We start from the raw sequence: 19,813 nt of genomic DNA, 5'->3' as shown, positions 1-19,813 counted from the left end.
GGGTCAGAAGCTGGTACTGTCTTTTTTTTTTTTTTTTTTTTTTTTGAGATGGAGTCTCGCTCTGTCACCCAGGCTGGAGTGCTATGGCCGGATCTCAGCTCACTGCAAGCTCCGCCTCCCGGGTTCACGCCATTCTCCTGCCTCAGCCTCCCGGGTAGCTGGGACTACAGACGCCGCCACCTCGCCCGGCTAGTTTTTTGTAGTTTTTAGTAGAGACGGGGTTTCACCGTGTTAGCCAGGATGGTCTCGATCTCCTGACCTCGCGATCCGCCCGTCTCGGCCTCCCAAAGTGCTAGGATTACAGGCTTGAGCCCCCGCGCCCGGCTGCTGGTACTGTCTTAAAGGCACACTGGCACTCACAAAATCTTTCCACCTCGCTCACTGCGTCAGATAGGTTTAAGGGCAATCTCTTAATGTAACACTAATCACAAGGCTTTGCCCGTAAATCTGAGATTCGGAAAAACTCAAAACATCGTGCTTACCCCCTCTCCTTTATTTTTACTTACATCTTTTAAAGCAGAGGGATACGTTTTTAGTATTTTATTGCCTGTCAGTGCGCTGCGCCTTGCCAGAAACGGGTAACGATACTTTTAAATTATTTATGTATTTATTTTTATGAGACAGAGTCTCACTCTGTCACCCAGACTAGAGTGCAATGGCATGATCATAGCTTACTGCAGCCTCCAACTCCTAGGCTCAAGGGGCCCTCCTACCTCAGCCTCCCAAATTGCTGGGACCACAGGCCACCACATCCAACTAATTATTTTATTTTTTGTAGAGACAGGTTCTCACTTTGTTGTCCAGGCTGGTCTTGAGCTCCTGGCCTCAAGTGATTCTCCCACCTTGGCCTCAAAAAGTGCTACGACTACAGAGGAGAGCCACTGTGCCTGGCCTAAGGATGCTTGAACGTAAATTCTGTTTCTCCAGTGAAGTTCAAGTTGGCAGTCTCAATTCATTCCTCCACATGAAGATCTTCTGCTCGCAACCCGACAGTAGGCAGCAGTTTTCTTTCCCTCAGAACACTGGATTAGCAAGCTTGGACCTGCCGCTTCCAGCAACCACACTTCTGGCTAGCTTGCTCTGTCTACAGGTAGCATCACATGTCATGGCCTGTAGACCTGGTCTTTGCCTCAGTGCAGAATGCCAGGGCATGTCCGCTGGTTGAGTTTATCATTGAGCAGAAAGGGCTCAGAGGGTGCTGAGATATAGTCCATGCAGCCTTTGTCAGACCATAACATGTGGGCTCCCAGTGCAAACAATATCGTAAGTTTTCTTTAAGCTCCTGTGTCAGCTGCTACAGAAAGGAAAGGCCTGCTCACGATAGGAGTCAGGGAAAGGCAGCGACTGCTGAGTCAGAATGACAGACTTAAAGGGCTTAGCAGATGAGGCACTGTAGCTGAGGTCCCTCATTTACTTTATTTATTTAGAAACAGGGTCTTGCTCTGTCGCCAGGCTGGAATATAGTGGTGAGATCACTGCTCACTGCAGCCTTGACCTCCCGGGCTCAAACGATCCTCCTTCCTCAGCCTCCCAAGTAGCTGTGACCACAGGCACGTGCCACCATGCTCTGCTAATTTTTAAATTTTTTGTAGGGATGGAGTCTCACTATGTTGCCCAGGCTGGTCTTGAACTCTTGGGCTCGAGCAGTCTGCCCACCTCAGTCTCCCAAAGTGCTGGGATTACAGGCATGAACCACTGCACCTGGCCCTCATATACTTTAGTTGTTAGCTTTCTCCTGGTTGTGGAAAGGTTATGCCAGGCCCAAGGAGGAGAAGAGGAGAAAATAAAAACAAAGGAAGGTGCTGGGTGTGTGGCAAGCAATTGTGTATTTGTGATTGTTTCCCCTTTCTTTGCTAATAAGCAGAACTATAATAGGAAAAACTCCCTTAAGATAGTGAGATACTGGGTGTGGTGGCTTATGCCTGTAATTCCAGCATTTTGGGAGGACAAGGTGGGAGGATTGCTAGAACCCAGGAGTTTGAGACCAGCCTGGGCAACATGGCAAGATCCCATCTCTATATCAAATATGTATATATATGTGTGTGTGTATATATATATGTATAAACACCCACACATATATGTACATATATATAGATACATATATACACACACATATATATACATATACTTTTAAGATAGCGAGGGAATTGACTTCTGTGGAAACCAGTATGGATCATATCAGATTTTTTTGTTGTTGTTTTGAGATGGAGTCTTGCTCTGTCACCCAGACTGGAGTGCAATGGTGCGATCTCGGTTCACTGCAACCTCCGCCTCCCGAGTTCAAGTGATTCTTCTGCCTCAGCTTCCTGAGTAGCTGAGATTATAGGCGCTCGCCACCATGCCTGGCTAATCTTTGTATTTTTAGTAGAGACGGGGTTTCACCATGTTGGTCAGGCTGGTCTCAAACTCCTGACCTCGTGATCCGCCCGCCTCGGCCTCCCAAAGTGCTGGGATTACAGGTTTGAGCCACCACACCCGGCCCATATCAGATTCTTTGCTATTCTTTTGGTTTTCCAGAGAAGAATGCAGTACAGTGGGGAGAACCCCAGGGAGAACTCAGTTAATAGAAGAGAGCTTTGCCTGTCTTATCTGTAAACTGGGAGTTAGACACACAGATTTATGGTAGGATTAGATTACAGAACCCCCAGACTCAGTGTTTGTCCATAAATGGGAGGTTTAGTTTTAGATTTTTTGAGGAAGGAACAACAAAACTTCTTTAAAAGCCCTTTGAAGGTTTAGCAATGTTGTTATCATCAGAATGCTCTTGCTGTATCTTTCCAAAGCCCTTCCTTCTGCGGTTTAAACATAGTTGCTCCTTTTCTCCTGCTCAGGCTCACTCGCAGCCACAGGTGTGTCCCCAGACAGAATCCGTTTCTGGTGGAAAGGGCCTGATGCAGCAATAAGAAAAAAAAACCATGCCTATTTAGGGTTATATCCAGAATCTCAGCTCTGAAGAGAGGAAGGGTTTATTAATTCCTACGAGCCTAAGGAATCACTTCTTCAGCCAGAAAGCAGAGGTTCGAGTAGGGATGCTGGCACTGTACAGTAAGAGCAAGAGCTTTTATCTGAAGGGGTGGGGGGCTTGTGCAAAAGGGGGAAAAAAAAGGAGTGGATTTTGTAATCTTTTTTTTTTGTTGAGACGGAGTCTCACTCTGTTGTCCAGCCTGGAGTGTAGTGGCGTGATCTCGGCTCACGGCAACCTCTGCCTCCCGGGTTCAAGCAATTCTCCTGCCTCAGCCTCCTTAGTAGCTCGGATCACAGGTGTGTGCCACCATGCCTGGCTAATTTTTTTGTATTTTTAGTAGAGACAGGGTTTCACCATGTTAGCCAGGCTGGTGTCGAACTTCTAACCTCAAATGATCTGCCCGCCTCAGCTTCCTGAAGTGTTGGGATTACAGGCATGAGCCACTGCACCCAGTCTGGGCTTTGTATTCTAATCTGGAAACTGGACATCATAATTTCAGAGGGTTTCGTAGGGGTTATATAAAAGAGCAGGCTATCCATGTTACCACATTTTCTTCTATCAAAGTGCTCATTGTCCAGTTGATGGACTGGTATCTATGCCATCAAGGTCATGGGCAATGGGAGGTGCCTCATGGGCATGAATGTGGATGAGTCAGCCCGCACGCTGTGCACTCCTTCACCTCCAGCAGCTGCCACTGGACAGCCTAGGATGGGCACATCAGTGTTGCAGTCCTCCCTCAGCACAGCCCTACACCCAGACCTTGGCCTGCTTGAATGAAGAGCCTTGGAGTTCCCCGTACCTAGGGTTTGGTCTGAGGGGAAGTGCAGGCTCTGGTAAGTCCCTTGGCCTTGCTTCATGCGTAGGGGTAGCACCAGGTGAGGGCCAGAGCAGGATCCTGTAAAGCACTGGCGGGCAGGGGCCTCTGTTGCCTGGAGCTAAGAGTGGTACTGGCTGGGAAGACATAATGCAATAGCATCTAAATTGCCCCTGTTTGACAGGGGCTGAACTAGACCTCCAAGTTCCCAGACTCTGGAAGTGGATCCCAATGGGGACACTGAATGTTCTGCTGAAACACTGCCTTGAATTTATGCAGTAGCCAGAGTTTGCAGGGGACTGTCTGTGCCCTTCCCATGGGAGCCTGCTGAGGCTCCTGTGGTCACTCCCGTTCCCAACGCTACCCGGGGCAAGATCCCAAAGGGCACTTTATAGAACAGCAGATATAAAATGCATTTTGGACTGTCCCTCAGTTATTCTGTCACCCTGGATTTCTGCTAAGGGAAGAGAATTATCCTCAAGGAGTTCAACACACTTCCAGAGGAGGTGAGAGTTGTGCCCTGAGGCAGGGTGTGAAGCCCCTAAGCCCCTTCCTCCATGATTAATGAGCTCAGCATAGGCATTCAGAAGAGTGGAAGGTGCAAGGTGCTCAGATTTATAAAGATTAATACCTACAGGCCGGGCGTGGGCACGGTGGTTCATGCCTGTAATCCCAGCACTTTGGGAGGCTGAGGAGGGTGGATCATCCAAGGTCAGAAGTTCAAGACCAGCCTGATCAACATGGTGAAACCCCATCTCTGCTAAAAATACAAAAATTAGCCAGGCGTGGTGGTGTGTGCTTGTAGTCCCAGCTACTTGGGAGGCTGAGGCAGGAGAATCTCTTGAACCTGGGAGGGGAGGTTGCAGAGAGCAGCCTGGGGAACAGAGCAAAGCTCCGTCTCAAAAAAAAAAAAAGGAAAAAACACCTACTGTCTTAGATGGTTTTCTAAGGATCACAGATCCACAGAGACTGGGGGCTAATTTGTTACAACGATTAAGGAATTGAGAAAAGGAATGCTATTTAATTCTTCTTGGGACAAACAGTCTTCACCCAATAGACTCACCAAGGAGAGCAACATGAGTTCTGATGGAAAAGCTAAACAAACTACATACTTAACAATTTTATGTCTTGTTTCCTGAAAGATTTGACCCTCAATGGTCCTATTCTTAATTACTTAATCCTTGACATAAAAGAGGGAACAAATAATGGTGGTGATCACTTTATCAATAGGCAGAAACTATGAAGTATTTCTACAACGCCTTTCCCTCCATCCCTCAACCTAGTCTTCTCTTAAAATAACAACATTTTCCCTTCCCTTCCCTTCCCTTCCCTTCTCTTCCCCCTTCCCCCTTCCCCCTTCCCCCTTCCCGCCCTCCCTTCCTCTCTCTCTTCTCTCTCTCTCTTCCTTCCTTCCTTCCTTCCTTCCTTCCTTCCTTCCTTCCTTCCTTCCACAGTGGCATGATCTTGGCTCACTGCAACCTCCACCTCCCGGGTTCAAGTGATTCTTATGCCTTAGCCTCAGGGATTACAGGCACCCACCATCACGCCTGGCTAATTTTTATATTTTTAGTAGAGATGGGGTTTCACCATGTTGGCCAGGCTGGTCAGAATGACAGCATTTTCTTAGGAAGTTGGTTTTTTTTTTTTTTTTTTTGACAAATTACTGTCTTGGTTAATTTTATGTCCATTTAGTGCCAGCCATTTTTCGAGTTTCACCAGCAGTGGTAGAAAACACACAAAGCTCTCCTTGTTTTTGGTTTCCAGTCCATCTTGCCCCCGTTCCCATCCTTTCCTTCCTCCCCCTCCCTCCCAGCCCTTCCTTCCCTAGTCTCCTTTCCCAGGCTGCTCAAGGTACCTTGCCTCTGAGGTTCTATGGCATCCTCGCTTCTTTCCATCACAGCTCTTGTCACCCTAGATTGTAATTGTCCCCTTCCTTGCCTACCACACCGGAATAGGGGTTCAAGTAAGGAACACAGCTAACTTATTCTGTATCTTCAGCACCTAGCATGACATATAATAAAGGCTCAATAGTGTGTTTTAAAATTTTTTACTTTTTTAGAGACTGCATTTCGTTCTGTCACCCAGGCTGGAGTGCAGCAGCACAATCACAGTTCACTGCAGCCTTGAACTCCTGGGCTCAAGTGATCCTCCTGCCTCAGCCTCTCAAGTAGCTGGAATTACAGTTGTACACTACCATACCCTGCTAAGTTTTAAATTTTTTGTAGCGATGAGGTCTTGCTGTGTTGCCTAAGCTTGAGTGCAGTGGTATGATCACAATCAGCTAGTTAAATTTTTTTTTTTTTAGACGGAGTCTTGCTCTGTTGCCCAGGCTGGAGTGCAGTGGCATGATCTGCAAGCTCCGCCTCCTGGGTTCACGCCATTCTTCTGCCTCGGCCTCCCTAGTAGCTGGGGCTACAGGCACCTGCCACCATGCCTGGCTAATTTTTTTGTATGTTTAGTAGAGGCTGGGTTTCACTGTCTCGTCCTAGCCAGGATGGTCTCGATTTCCTGACCTCGTGATCCACCCGCCTCAGCCTTCCAAAGTGCTGGGATTACAGGCATGAACCACCGCACCTGGCTAAAACATTTTTTTTAGAGATGGGGTCTTGCTGTGTTGCCCAGGCTCATCTTGAACTCCTGGCCTCAAACGACTTACCTACCTCAGCCTTCCAAAGCACTGGAATTACAGACGTGAGCCACTACACCTGGCCAAGATGCAATAATTGAACATAATTTAAATGAGTGTGCACCATCTCCAGGCAGCCACCCTTCTTCCTGCATTTCTAAGGGTTGGGAGCTGGATTTGCTGTCCACCAGAACTATAGGGAACTATGCAATGACTAGAAAAGAGACTTTTGGCTCATCTCTACTGGTTAGAACCAGAGTCCTGGGTCTTACTGCACACTATGCTACCTAAAAATGGGTAAATAGGCAGGGTGCGGTGGCTCACTCCTGTAATCCTAGCACTTTGGAGGCCAAGGAGGGCAGATCACGAGATCAAGAGATCAAGACCATCCTGGCCAACATGGTGAAACCCTGTCTCTACTGAAAATACAAAAATTAGCTGGGCGTGGTGGCGCATGCCTGTAGTCCCAGCTACTTGGGAGGCTGAGGCAGGAGAATTGCTTGAACCCAGGAGGTGGAGGTTGCAGTGAGCTGAGATCCTCTGAGATCTCACTGCACTCCCGCCTGGTGACAGAGGGAGACTCCATCTCAAAAAAAAAAAGGGTCGGGGGGTAAATAATACCACATTGTGGGCTATGAAGTGGATGTAATTAAGGATGTATGTATGTTGGGGTGGGGGTGGAAGATTGGGGCGCAACAGCATACAGCAGACATCAGTCTAGTAGCCTCTCACAGACGGGCGAGTGGGACAGTCACGTTTCCCTGTGTGGGCCAGGGTAAACCAGAACTTCAGCCATCAATATCAACAGTAGATACTTCATGGATGCCCTCCTGTCAGATGTGAGCTGGGGTCAGAAAGAAGTCAGCAGGCGTTTTCAAATCCCAGCTCTGGCACCTCATGCATCTATCGGTTCCCGGTCATGACCCACCTAAGTTCTCTGAGCATCATTTACCTTGTCTGAAAAATGGAGCTAATGTGCCCACACCTCAGGGTTGCTGAAAGGGTTAAGTATGATAACATATGTAAAGCACCTGGCAAAGTGCCTGTCCCATAACAGGAGTCCAGAAATAGTAGCCTTTGCTGCTAGGTAATGGAGATAAAAAATGGTAACAATGAGGTCATAATATACATACGAAGATTTAAAAAACCAACACAAAGCTGCTGAGTTTTAAAGAAAGTGTGGTGATCATTGCTTCAGGGATGCAGAGACCAGAGCACAGTTACTATAAATACAATGCGAGTCACTGTGTGGGCACCATGGCTGGGATCACCACCATCGAGGCGGTGAAGTGCAAGATTCAGGTTCTGCAGCAGCAGGCAGATGATGCAGAGGAGCGAGCTGAGCGCCTCCAGCGAGAAGTTGAGGGAGAAAGGCGTGCCCGGGGAACAGGGAGAGGCTGAGGTGGCCTCCATGAACCGTAGGATCCAGCTGGTTGAAGAGCAGCTGGACCATGCTCAGGAGCGCCTGGCCACTGCCTTGCAAAAGCTGGAAGAATTGGGAAAAGCTGCTGATGAGAGTGAGAGAGGTATGAAGGTTATTGAAAACCGGGCCTTAAAAAATGAAGAAAAGATGGAACTCCAGGAAATCCAACTCAAATAAGCTAAGCACATTGCAGAAGAGGTAGATAGGAAGTATGAAGAGGTGGCCCATAAGTTACTAATCATTGAAGGAGACTTGGAACGCACAGAGGAACGAGCTGAGCTGGCAGAGTCCCGTTGCCGAGAGATGGATGAGCAAATGAGACTGATGGACCAGAACCTGAAGTGTCTGAGTGCTGCTGAAGAAAAATACTCTCAAAAAGAAGACAAATATGAGGAAGAGATCAAGATTCTTAGTGATAAACTCAAGGAGGCAGAGACCTGTGCTGAGTTTGCAGAGAGATCGGTAGCCAAGCTGGAAAAGACAATTGATGACTTGGAAGATAAACTGAAATGCACCAGAGAGGAACACCTCTGTACACAAAGGATGCTGGACCAGACTCTGACCTGAATGAGATGTAGAACACCCCAGTCCCACCCTGCTGCTGCTCCTCCCTCTGACCCAGACTCCGCCTGAGGCCAGCCTGCCCGAAGCTGCCCCTTAACTAAGGGCTGATCTTTAACTGGAAGGCTGCTTTCTCCTTTTGCCTCCCCCTCCTTCCCTGTGTCTTTTTCGCCAAACAGTCTCTGCCTCTTCCCAGAGATTTCAGCTGGGCTAGAGGCTGAGCACCTTTGGAAACAACATTTAAGGGAATGTGAGCACAATGCATAATGTCTTTAAAAAGCAGGTGGTGATGTACACATTTTGTCATTACCTTTTTTGTTGTTTTGTAGCAACATTTGTAAAACATTCCAAATAATTCCACAGCCCTGAAGCAGCAATTGAATCCCTCTCTCACTTTTGGAAGGTGACTTTTCACCTTAGTGCATATTCCCCTCTCCATAGAGGAGAGGAAAAGGTATGGGCCTGCCTTACTGAGAGCCAAACAGCGCAGGGACACTCCACTGTGGGAAACCTCATTGCTCTGTACAAAGTACTAGCCAAACCGGAAAGGTGATTCCAGGAGGAGTTAGTCAAACAACAACAAGAACAAAAAATGTGCTGTTCAAGTTTTCAGCTTTAAGATATCGTTGGATAATGTTATTTCTATTTTTTATTTTTTTACATTAGAAGTGACCAAATTAAGATGGTAAGACCTCTGAGACCAAAATTTTGTCCCATCCTTACCCCCTCCCAACTGCTTAGAGAATGGATCTTGTCTCCCTTATGTTGAGGTGACCCCTTAATTGCTTTCCTGCCTCCTTGAAAGAAAGAGATTGTGTTTTTGCCACTGATTTAACCATGTGAAACCCATTACCCTTTTCTGGGTTTGAAGCTACTGTCTCCAGAAGTGCCATCTCACTGTGCTTTGTATCAGTCAGTGCTGGAGACATCTTGAATAGCTTATGTACAAAACTTTTAAAATTTCATATTATTTTGAAACTTTGCTTCTTTGGGTTTGTGGCAGCCTGGCCACCCCATCTGGCTGTGACAGCCTCTGCAGTCCGTGGGCTGGCAGTTTGTTGATCTTTTACAATTTCTTTCCCTACCGAGTCCCCATTTTCTGGTAAGGTTTCTAGGAGGTCTGTTAGGTGTACATCCTGCAGCTTATTGGCTTAAAATGTACTCTCCTTTGATGTGGTCTCTTTGGGGTCGATTGAGAGAAAGAGAAATCAATAGTGCGACTGTTTTGATACTGAATATTGACAAGTGACTGTTTGAAATAAAGAACCAGTCCCTCCAAAATATATATATATATACACACACACACACACACACACACACAATGCAAGCCCACCTAGATAATTTTAAATATTCTGGTAGCCACATTAGAAAGGTTAAAAGTCCAGGTGAGGTTTCTTGAAAATTAAAATTGTACAAATAAAAAAAAGAAAGTGAAATTGATTTTGATAATATTTTATCAAGTCCAATATCTCTAAGGTATTATTTCAACATGTAATCAATATAAAGATCATTTAAGAGATACGAGACTAAGTCTTCAAAATCCAGTGCGTCTGGCCAGGCAAGGTGGCTCGTGCCTATAATTCCAGCACTTTGGGAGGCTGAGGCAGGCAGATCACCTGAGATCAGGAGTTCGAGAGCAGCCTGGCCAACATGGTGAAACCCCATCCCTACTGAAAAATACAAAAATTGGTTGGTGCGTTCCTGTGGTCCCACCTACTCCGGAGGCTGACCCAGAAGAATCGTTTGAACCTGGGAAGCGGAGCTTACAGCGAGCCAAGGTCGCATCACTGCACTCCAGCCTAGGTGATAGAGTGAGACGTCATTTCAGAAAATTTAAAAAACATCAACAACAACAACCAAAAAAAACCCAGTGTGTCTGGAGGAAGAATTGTTTCTGAAAAAATGAAAGGGAAAGAAAGAAAAGAAAAGAAGAAAAGAAAAGAAAATCCAGTGTGTGTGTTTTACATTTGCAGCAATCTGAGTTCAGATGTGAAATTTTCATCAGAGATACTTCATCTGGATTTGGATTTCATAAAATTTGCAGTAGAAAAAGTAGATTCACAAAACCAAGCTGCTCCAAATGTGGTCACACAATTTCTGGTCAGAGTTAAGGATCAATCTTAATTAAAATTAAATAAAATAAATTCCAATTCGTGACACTAGCCACATTTCAAGTGTTCAGTAGTTACCTGGAACTAGCAGTTATTTCCTGGGCTAGTCCATGGCAAGTGGGCAGGAGCCTTGAATGATTGGATATGAGGAAAGGAGTAGGGAAAGGCAGGTGGAATAGCCGGAGAGCTGGCATGCAGCTGGCGTGAGCCTGGGACAATGTGGAAGCCAGTTTGATTATCGGACCAACAAGCTGAGGCTGATGAGTCAGGGTAGAGTCAAATCGGGAAGGGTTTGGACCTCAGGTTATGAGGTTAGCATTTTATTCTGTCGTTAAACAGTAACCACTGGAATATTTCTTTTTTCTCTTTCTGTCTTTTTTTCTTTTTTCTTTTTTTTTAGATAGATAGAGAGCTGTCACCCAGGTTGGCGGGCAGTGGTGCCATCTTGGCTCACTGCAACCTCTGCCTCCTGGGTTCAAGCGATTCTCCTGCCTCAGCTTTCCGAGTAGCTGGGATACAGGCATGCACCACCACGCCTGGCTAATTTTCATATTTTTAGTAGAGACAGGGTTTCCTCATGTTGGCCAGGCTAGTTTCAAACTCCTGACCTCAAGTGATCTGCCTGCCTCGGCCTCCCAAAGTGCTGGGATTACAGGCATGAGCCACCATGCCCAGCCAACTGGAATATTTCTGAGCAAGGGGCAGGCAATGTGAGCACTGTTTTAGGTTAACTGTCTGGCACCAGTGCCCGTGAGGGGATGGAGAAAAAAGAGACAGCATCCAGTGAGAGCAGGTTGGAGATGGCTGCAGTGGTTCAGGTATGTGGTGAAAGCACCTGGCTAGCATGTGAGCCGACAGAATCATTCGGAGACATTATAAAGCCATACTCCAAAGGACTTAGAAACCAGCCAGGCTGTTTAGAGATAGCTCTTTAGAGGAAAGAGCCAGAGAGGGCAGGAAGCTTGGGGCCTACGTGTCTGGGAGACTGGGTGGACACTGAAAAGTTCAGCGAACCAGGGTGATTCTGTTGGTTAGGACATGACTCCCTAAGACAGATAACTGAACCCAGACCCTGGAATCTGTATTTTTTTTTAATGGGTTTTTAAAAAGTAAACGTAAAATGTGTGACACCCACCCCACCCTCTGAATCACAGTGACCCTGGACTTTGCCCTGAGTCTCTGAGTTTGTTGAGAAACACTCCTTTGTTCTAGGGAACTCTTTGAGGTGCTGGGTCCAAATGGGATTCGAATTAAAGGCGCTTCATACTCAGCAGTGAGGGAAAGAGGCTAGAAGGCAACTCCTGGGCTCTCTGGCTTGCTATTTCTTACCCCGACACCTTCCCTGGGAAATGCATTACTTCTAATGTGAATTTAGGTTTTGCTGTGCCTTATGAAGGAGGTTCTGCCGGGGAAATTGCTCCTCCCCTTCCCCTCAGCGTCCCTAATCTTCCACTCCCCTGAGTCTCTGCAATGTCCAGTCGCCGCGCGCAGACAGTCCAGGTCAAAAGCAAGCCTCTTGGGACTCAGGCTGCTGGCACTCAGCGACTGACCCATGGACTGCACTTTCTGTTATGTGAAACAAGCCCAACACTGCATTGTTCAGACATGTGAGGAGTGCCCACCCTGGGTCAGGCACTGGACTAGATGCTGGGAGTAAGAGTTTATGGGGGTGATCACAGTCAACCTGGGCGAGGCAAATGTGTCACCCAGCTCCTACAGTGCTAAGTGCTCTGTGCCATGATGGGGGCAGGGACAGCTGCCCAGGACTCTGAGAGAACCAGCCTTGAGCTTGGCATGAGTTTCAAAAGAAGAGGAAGAGGCTGGGCATGGTGGCTTATGCCTGTAATCCCAGCACTTTGGGAGGCCGAGATGGGTGGATCACCTGAGGTCAGGAGTTGGAGACCAGCCTGGCTAACATGGCAAAACCCCATCTATATTAAAAATACAAAAATTAGCTGGGCATGGTGGCATGCACCTGTAGTCCCAGCTACTTGGGAGGCTGAGGATCCCTCGAACCTGGGAGGCAGCCGAGATGGGGCCATTGCATTCCCACCTAGGCAACAGAGGGGAAGGAGGGCATTCTGGGCTGGGGAACCACGTGGGGTAAAGACACAGAGATGTGGAATGATAACGCAAAGATAATAAGATGATGATGGCACTTGTTGTCTGCTGAGCTCTTGCTGCATGCTGGGCACCATTCAAGGACTTCTCATCTATTAGCCTTCTCCTCATTGCTCAGATGGAAAAACTGAGCTCTGAGCAGTAAAATGCACTTGTCCAAGGTCATACTTAAAGAATGGTGCACATTCAAACCCATAAAAGCCTGACTCATGTCCATTTCTTTAAGCAGCGCAGATCTGCAAACCACTGAGCGGCCTATTGGGAGCACCGGGGAACCCCACACTGGTCTACAAAACATTAGGTTTTATTACAGTTTTGATGAGTGGACCAAAGTCATGAAGTGGGGGTGTCATGAGGTACTCCCTATTTCTCATTGGAATAAACTGGAAGAACTGAACTTGTAATTCTGTGCAGGACATGAAGGGGATATTTAAGGTATTGTCATGGCTCTGCCCAGCCTGCAGTATGGAGCCAGCAGTGTGCGGCAGCCCCCGCCCCTCTCCGGCAGCCCCCAGCATGTCCCAGCAGCTTAGAGCCCCCTGGCTGGGTGGGTCTGGGCAGATGCTTCCTCCCGGAGCTGGCTGGGCACCGCTCCCAGACCCAGGCTTTTCTAGGTCAGGCAGTTCTATCTTCAGGCTGGCCCAAGGATACGGTTTGTGTAAACTGCAGACATTGCAGGCGTGCTGTGTAAACACAGACTATCTCCCACTGCAGCTTTTCCTTTGGGGAGGCTTCCCCTCCAGTTGGGATACTGGATTCCAACTTCTTATCAACTTGTGCTTCCTATTCTGATATAAGGAAGCTATTAAAGTCCCTTTCCTGGTATTGCCTTGACCCCATCAGGACTTAACTTGTGTAGAAGCATATGTCCTTTAGAGGAGAAGTTTTACACACACAGCCCCCCACCTCCCCAACCCATCCCCACACCCCCCTCACACCCTCCCACAATCCCCCACCCCCCCACCCCTCCACCCTCACACCCCCACCACCCCCGCCCCCACCATCCATTACCCAGCCTCAAATCCTCCAGTTTAAACAAACCTGCAGGAATTTGTTTTCAAAGCCTTAGGCCCTGAACATTTACTTTCTACTCCAGCTAGTTAAAATGTGTTTTCTTGGCTTTTTGGGCCCTCCTTGATGGGTCCACTACTTCTTTCATCTTATTATATCTTTTTTTTTTGAGACAGAATCTTGCTTTGTCCCCTAGGCTGGAGTGCAGTGGTGAGATCTCAGCGCACTTCAACCTCCGCCTCCCGGGTTCAAATGATTCTCCTGCCTCAGCCTCCCAAGTAGCTGGAAATAACAGGAGTGTGCCGCCATGCCAGGCTAATTTTTTTTTTTTTTTTAGTAGAGACAGGGTTTTACCACGTTAGCCAGGCTGGTCTCCAGCTCCTGAGCTCAAGTGATCCGCCCATCTCAGCCTCCCAAAGTGATGGGATTACAGGTGTGAGCCAATGCACCTGGCCTCATCTTCATTATTTATAAACTTTTTGTTCTTTTCAATGTCAGTCTACTCTTCACCGCCCCTAAATCAGGCCCTGCTCCACTCTTTTTAAACATTTCCTCACATTTCCCTGCTTCCTTCTTGCCCTTCTGACTGCGAGTCCTGTCCTCCATCTTCCTTTCTTTCTGAGTTTTGCTGAAGGGAGGAATATGAAGAGAAAGAAATGAGGAAAGACATTCCCTCAAGATCTAGCTTATAGACCAGATAATAATCTGAACATGCCCTGAGCCCTCTCACTTCCATCTCTCTCCCTTTCATCCGAACTCCTGTGGAGCTCATGGTCTCTATACACAATTCAGTACTAGCAGTAGCCGGCCTCCAGGGTGGCCCCAATGTGACTCCATGCCTGGTATTCGTGCATACAGGTCTGGTGGCATGCACCTGTAGTCCCAGCTGTTTGGGAGGCCGAGGCAGGAGGATTGCTTGAGTCCTGGAGCTCTGGGCTATAGTGCACTATGCCAACTGGGCGTCTGCACTAAGTTCGGTATCAATAAGATGACCTCCCAGGAACAAGGGACCACCAGGTTTCCCAAGGGCTTAATAATAAGGGCCCTGGCCAGGCGCGGTGTCTCACGCCTGTAATCCCAGCACTTTGGGAGACGGAGGGGGGCAGATCACTTGAGGTCAGGAGTTTGAGACCGGTTTGGCCAACATGGTGAAATCCTGTCTCTACTAAAAATACAAAAATTAGCTGAGTGTGGTGCTGCACACCTGTGATCCCAGCTACTTGGGAGGCTGAGACATGAGATTTGCTTGAACCCAGGAGGCAGAGGTCGCAGTGATCTGAGATCATGCCATTGCACTCCAGCCTGGGCAACCAGAGTGACACTCTGTCACAAAATAGTAATAATAATAATAATAATAGTAATAATAATAATGTTCCCAATAAGTGCTCAATAGATGCCTGATGGTCAGGTGCATCCCCTAGCTCAGTACTGTCATTCAACAGGTTGAATGATAGTGCATTGTGGCACTTTTCACATGGAAAGATCTTAAAAGCTTTTCCCTGGCACAAGCAGAACTGCTGCCACACAGAGGCCCAGACAATGACACTGCATGAATCAATGTATTTTCTTAGCTAGAGCCATGAGGAATCGCATCCTGATGGGTTTACCCAAACATGCTGCTACCAAATGTGATGCTGGGGTTGGGTCACGGGATTTGACTTGTGGTCACTCATGTTCCTTGATCCTCTACGCTCCTATCCTGCACATTCTGGGGTGCTCAGCTCTCATCATGGACCCAGGGACATTAAAAGTCCCATTCCCTTTATTAGTCAGACACTTGCAAAAACCTCTGGCATCTATTTCACTTAATAGCACAATCAGCATGTTCCACATAAACATCAGCTCATTTCAGCTCCTGTCTCCTACTCTGGGAGTTGGAGCTTTGAGAACCTGGGAAAAAAGAGGATGAGGAGACTGTAAAATTGTGGAGTCCTTGTTTAAGAGGATCGCTAGCTGGGTGGTGCCAGTGGGACCCCGATGGGATGGGTGCCCAGCAAACCCCAGCGGAGCAGGCTTCTTTGTGTCATTTTGCTCCAGTATTGACCTGAAAACTCCACAATTGCTTTTTTATCATTCTTTCTTTTTTTCTTAGAGATGGACTGTTACTGTGTTGCCCAGGGTGGCCTTAAACTCCTGGGCTCTTGCTCTACATATTCTCAGTCCAATAAAAAAAAGAAAAAAATATGGCAGGGCACAGTGGCTCACGCCTATAATCCCAGCACTTTGGGAGGCCAAGGCAGGAGGATCACTTGAGGGCAGGAGTTCAAGACCAGCCTGAGCAACATGGTGAAACCCTGTCTCTACAAAAAAAAAAATACGAAAATTAACTGGGCATGGTGGCATGTGCCTGTAGTCCCAGCTATTTGGGAGCCCGAGGGAGGAGGATCACTTGTGCCCAGAGAGATCGAGGCTGGGCTCGAGTAAGCTATAATTGTGCCACTGCACTCCAGCTTGGGTGACAGAGCGAGACTCTGTTTCAATTAAAAAACAAACAAATAAATAATAATAAAAGAAAAGAGAAAAAAAATTCCAGGGCTCAAGCTATCCTCCCATCTCAGCCTCCCAAGTAGCTGAGACCACAGGAATGCACCACTATGCCTAAGTCTCCCCAGTTTTTTTTTTGGTTTTTTTTTTTTGAGATAGAGTTTTGCTCTGTCATCCAGACTGAAGTGCAATGGCACAATCTCGGTTCACTGCAACCTCTGCCTCCTGAGTTTAAGCGATTCTCCTGCCTCAGCCTCCCAAGTAGCTGGGACTACAGGTGCCGCCAACACGCCAGGCTAAGTTTTGTATTTTTAGTAGAGACAGAGTTTCAGCATGTTGCACAGGCTGGTCTCGAACTCCTGACCTCAGGTCATCCACCCGCCTCGGCCTCCCAAAGTGCTGGGATTACAGGCATGAGCCACCATGCCCGGTCACAAGTTGTTTTTAAAATTCATTTTACCCAACATTTGTTGCGTCTTAACTACAGCGGAACCCAAGGCCCTAAGGATTAATATATCAAGGTCCCTGCCTTCCAAAATGTTGACATCTAGTGAGGAAGAAAAGTGTAATATATATTTCAGATCATCCTGAGGACCTGGATAGGGGAGGGAGAAGGCTGAGAGCAAGGGATGAGTATGGAAGTTAGTGGAGTCTGGGTTTCAAATTGGAACATCATGGCCACAGCCACTTAAATGTGATCCTGGTGGCCTGCTCAGCCTTCTGCATCTGGAAGCAGGATGTCAGGCTGGATGGAAAGTGCTGCTTTTACATCCTGTTCCAAGGGCTTCCTGGAAAGACAGAAGAAAGAAAAAGAAAGCACAGGCACTTGAGTCCCAGCCCGCTTCTCTCCCTGGAGCAGTGACTCACCCTGGGAAACAGTCAATAGAACCCACTAGAGCATCCTGAAACTTGACTTGTTTGTTTTGACCATGGCATGAGACTGGAATACGTCCTGAGGGCTGGCCTGTGGGAAGGGAGACAATAGCTCTACCAGGCTCCTCAACACCCTTCGAGATCCCAAGCACTGCACGGACTCCTGGTGCCTTAGTTGAGCAGAATTTATTGACTCAGTACCCAGCACTGGAAACCTGGGGGGTGTTAGGCCCTGTGCGGGGAGCTGAGGATTTGAGCATGCTGAGGATCACGTCCTTCAGGCAGGAGACTCAGGTTTACAAATTACTGCATGTCACAGACTTATGGGGTCACTGGAGCCAGTTGGAAGTGTAATTTAAAATCAGTGACTGCATCCAGGCACAGTGGCTCACGCCTGTAATCCCAGCACTTGGGAGGCCGAGGTGGGCAGATCACCTGAGGTCAGGAGTTCGAGACTAGCTTGGCCAACATGGCGAAACGCTGTCTCTACTAAACATACAAAAATTAGACAAGTGTGGTGGTGCATGCCTGTAATCCTAGCTACTTGGGAGGCTGAGGCAGGAGAATCGCTTGAACCCAGGAGGCAGAGATTGCAGTGAACTGAGATCACACCACTGCATTCCAGCCTGGGTGACAGAGTGAGACTCCGTTTCAAACAAACAAACAAAACAAAACAAAAAAACACCAAAAAATAAAATTGTTGACTGCCACTTTATTTTTTCTTTTTTTATTGCACTGAGAATATGCAGAGTGAGAGCCCAGGAATTTAACACCAGCCTGGGCAACATAGCAAGAGTCTGTCTCTGAGAAAAAAAGAAAAAGAAAAATAATTGTTGAGTTGTCAGGTCAATGCTGGAGCAAAATGACACAAAGAAGCCTACTCAGTGACTGCCAGGATCCACTTGGCACTCCCAGTAGAGCCCCAGGGGGACTCCACATCCAGTTAGGATCCCAACGCCCCCCCCACCCCCCGCTTCCCAGCGAGGAGGGGCTTGAGCCTCCCCAGATGTATGCGTTTCCTGGGGCTGCCATAACAAAGAACCAAAAGCTGAGAGGCTTAAAACAACAGACATTTATTATCTCCCAGTTCTGGAGCCTCGAAGTCTAAATGCAAGGCGTCAGCAGGGCCGTACTCTCTCCGATGGCTCTGGGTTAAGAATGCTGCCTCATCTCTTCCAGCTTCAGTTGCTGGCCAGCATCCTTGGCATCTCTATTCATATGGCTGTCTCTTCCCCACATCTTCACACCGCTGCCCTCTGTATTTCTGTGGCCAAATTTCCTGTTTACCAGGACACTAATCATATTAGATTAGGGCCCCCCCACCTCATTTTATTATTTTTCATATATATATAATGAAAAAATAAATATTATAAATCTAATATAAACTATATTCATATTAATATAACTAATATATTATAAACAATATATAGCTTATATAAATATTATTTTTATATTATATTATGTATAAATGTTGAATTTATAATACATGAATATATAACATATTTATGTTTATATTTTATTATATATTATATAAATATATATTAAAGAAAATATTTAAACTATAAATATATATTAAATAAATATATAACAATATGCACATATATGTGTGTATATATATTTATAAATATAATTGAGATAGTGTCTCACAGTGTTGCCCTGGTTGGTCTCAAACTCCTAGGCTGAAGTGATCCTCCTGCCACAGTCTCCCAAAGTGCTGGGATTACAGGCGTAAGCTGCTGCGCCCAGCCCTGACCCTCATTTTAACCTGATTACTTCTGTAAAGACCTTATTTCCAAATAAGGCCCATTCTGAAGCAGTGGGCGTCAGGACTTCAGCGGATCCTTTTGTGAGTATGGGAGGGGGTCACAATTCAACCTGTAACGCCAGTCTTAATAAAACTATTCTTGGCAAGACCCGCAGCAACATAAAACTGTTGCCAAAAGTATGAACTGTGCAGCTAGAAGGACTTGGTTTCACACCAAATCCAAACCTCCTGCCAGTTTTGTGAACCTGGCACATCACGGGAGCCTCGGCCTTCTGGGTGTCCTCTAAGATAGGGACAATCGTACTTCTCTCATAGTGCTTGTAGAAAGGGGTCACTACTGATAGCTCTAGCTATCTAGCACCTAGAATGCCAGGATCAATAAATATTTTGTTAAATATTTATTTATTTATTTATTTATATTTATATCCTTACTTTTTTTTTTTGTAAGAGATAAGATCTCACTCTCTTACCTGGGCTAGAGTGCAGTGGTGTGATTATGGCTTACTGCAGCCCTGTAGCCTCAAACTCTTGGGCTCAAGTGATCCTCCTGTCTCAGCTTCTTGAGTAGCTGGGAGTGCAGGTGTGTGACACCCTGCCCAGCTAATTTTTAAATTTTATTGTAGAGGTGGAATCTCACTATGTTGCTGAGCTTAGTCTTGAACTCCTGGCCTCAAGTGAACCTTCTGCCTCAGCCTCCCAAAGCACTAGAATTACAGGTGTCAGCCACCACATCTGGCCTAGTCCTTTCCTTAAGAGGCACTCCAAGGGCAGAAAAGACAATACAGACCTAAGCAAGAAATTATAATATATCATGATGTCATAAATAATGGAAATATCTACAAAATACAGTAGAAGTAGAAAGGAAGGCCTGGGGGACTTCCCAGAGGAGGCAACATCTGGAGAATGGTTTTAAAGGTTAAACAAGAGTTTGGCAGGCATAGGCATGGAGGTGGGAAACAATAGGGCCCCTTCTAGGTATATAAGCAACCTGGCATTATAGGACTATAAAGTGCAAGAGAAGGAGAGGTGGGAGATGAAGTGGAAAGAGCAGGCAGGAAA

The 19,813-nt window shown here is 46.8% G+C and overlaps 1 pseudogene; it reads left to right on the top strand.

The window, feature by feature from the left end:
- Positions 1-6,980: 6,980 nt before the first annotated feature.
- Positions 6,981-10,666, top strand: LOC117067408 (annotated as a pseudogene).
- The last annotated feature ends 9,147 nt before the right edge of the window (positions 10,667-19,813 follow it).

The sequence above is a fragment of the Trachypithecus francoisi genome, unplaced genomic scaffold (genome assembly GCF_009764315.1).
Source record: "Trachypithecus francoisi isolate TF-2019V2 unplaced genomic scaffold, Tfra_2.0 Lachesis_group20, whole genome shotgun sequence".
NCBI classification, from domain to species: Eukaryota; Metazoa; Chordata; class Mammalia; order Primates; family Cercopithecidae; genus Trachypithecus; species Trachypithecus francoisi.
Note: the sequence above shows the minus strand (reverse complement) of the source record. Positions and strands in the feature narration are given on the sequence as shown.